The sequence below is a fragment of the Rutidosis leptorrhynchoides genome, chromosome 5 (genome assembly GCF_046630445.1).
Source record: "Rutidosis leptorrhynchoides isolate AG116_Rl617_1_P2 chromosome 5, CSIRO_AGI_Rlap_v1, whole genome shotgun sequence".
Classification (NCBI taxonomy): Eukaryota; Viridiplantae; Streptophyta; class Magnoliopsida; order Asterales; family Asteraceae; genus Rutidosis; species Rutidosis leptorrhynchoides.
This window is the reverse complement of record NC_092337.1, coordinates 305,463,325-305,465,596: the sequence shown is the minus strand read 5'-3', so window position 1 is coordinate 305,465,596 and position 2,272 is coordinate 305,463,325. Positions and strand designations below refer to the sequence as shown.

Sequence of the window (2,272 nt, the reverse complement as noted above, 5' to 3'; positions counted from 1 at the left end):
AGCATATCTAGGCATTCCTGAAATCACATCAATGAAAGGAAGATTTACATTTATCTGTTTAAACATATCCAAGAATTTGGATTGCTCGGCTTCAAGTCTCTCTTTTCTCATTTTACTCGAGTAAGGAAGTGGTGGTTGGTATGGTTTAACATAAGGTTTAGCCTTAACTGTGTTATCTTCATTAACCTTTTCAACTACTGGTTCTTTTTCCTTATCTTGTTCAGGTTGTGGTTCTTATGGAGTAGGAATAGCTTCATCAGAAATTAGAGGTATTTCAGGTGGTTTAAGTGTAATACCACTTCTTGTGGTAATGGCTTTAGCTGTTTCATTTCGGGGGTTAGCATTTGTATCACTAGGTAGACTTCCTGATTTTCTTTCACCTATCAACCTTGGTAGGTTACTTACTTCTTGTTCCAAATTTTGAATAGAAGCTTGTTGATTTCTAAATGCTTGAGCATTTTGTTCATTGGTTTGTTTCTAAGATGTGAAAAACTGCGTTTGAGATTCAACTAGCTTCGTCATCATATCTTCTAAATTTGGCTTTTTATCATCGGTTTGTGGTGGTTTGTTTTGAAAATTAGGTCTTTGCTGATTGTAAGTATTATTGGATACTTGTTGATTGCTAGGACCTTGTTAGTTGTTGTATGGAACATTTCGATTATAATTCTGGTTTTGATTGTAAATTAGTCTTGGCGGTTGATAATTATTCTGATAATTATTTCCAAGCCTTTGGTTTATGTATGAAACATTCTCTCTTTGTTCCATTGTTAGTTCAATATTGAGACAATCTTTGGTCAAATGTGGCCCTCCACACTGCTCACAACTAATTCGTATTGAGTGAATATCCTTAGTCATCTTTTCCATTCGTCTCTCGACAGCATCTATCTTTGCGGAAATGGAATCTAAGTCATGGCTAGAATCGGCTCTAGCTGCTTTAGATGATCTAACGATATCTTTTCCTTGGTGCCACTCATGTGAGTGGGAAGCAGTGTTATCAATAATTTTATAAGCATCAGTTGCTATTTTCTTCATAATGGAACCACCAGCTGCTATGTCTATGTCTTTTCTTGTAGTGATGTCGCATCCTTGGTAGAATATTTGTACTATTTGACATGTGTCTAAACCATGTTGCGGACATCCTCTCAATAACTTTTCAAATCTGGTCCACGCTTCATATAGAGTTTCATTTGGCTTCTGTGTGAACGTAACAATTTCTCCTTGAAGTCTTACGGCTTTAGATGCCGGAAAGAATTGTTTAAGAAATTTTTCAACTAAAACGTCCCATGTATCAATCGCCCCTTCAGGTAATGATTCCAACCAATCTTTGGCTTCTCCCTTTAATGTCCACGGAAATAACATGAGATATATGTAGTGACCCGAACTTTTCCATGTTTATATATATTAATTGAGATTGATATTTACATGATTAAATGTTTCCAACATGTTAAGCAATCAAACTTGTTAAGACTTGATTAATTGAAATATGTTTCATATAGACAATTGACCACCCAAGTTGACCGGTGATTCACGAACGTTAAAACTTGTAAAAACTAGATGATGACATATATATGGATATATATATAGTTAACATGATACTATGATAAGTAAACATATCATTAAGTATATTAACAATGAACTACATACGTAAAAACAAGACTACTAACTTAATGATTTTTAAACGAGACATATATGTAACGATTATCGTTGTAAAGACATTTAATGTATATATATCATATTAAGAGATATTCATACATGATAATATCATGATAGTATAATAATTTAAAATCTCATTTGATATTTTAAACATTGGGTTAACAACATTTAACAAGATCGTTAACCTAAAGGTTTCAAAACAACACTTACATGTAACGACTAACGATGACTTAACGAATCAGTTAAAATGTATATACATGTAGTGTTTTAATATGTATTTATACACTTTTGAAAGACTTCAATACACTTATCAAAATACTTCTACTTAACAAAAATGCTTACAATTACATCCTCGTTCAGTTTCATCAACAATTCTACTCGTATGCACCCGTATTCGTACTCGTACAATACACAGCTTTTAGATGTATGTACTATTGGTATATACACTCCAATGATCAGCTCTTAGCAGCCCATGTAAGTCACCTAACACATGTGGGAACCATCATTTGGCAACTAGCATGAAATATCTCATAAAATTACAAAAATATGAGTAATCATTCATGACTTATTTACATGAAAACAAAATTGCATATCCTTTATATCTAATCCATACACCAAC

At 33.0% G+C, this 2,272-nt stretch overlaps 1 non-coding gene across 1 annotated transcript; it reads left to right on the top strand.

Annotated features, from left to right (window-relative positions):
• Positions 1-1,120: 1,120 nt before the first annotated feature.
• LOC139850841 (small nucleolar RNA R71) lies at positions 1,121-1,227 on the top strand. The gene has a single exon (XR_011760219.1). It is a non-coding gene; the product is annotated as a small nucleolar RNA R71 (small nucleolar RNA).
• Positions 1,228-2,272: the final 1,045 nt, after the last annotated feature.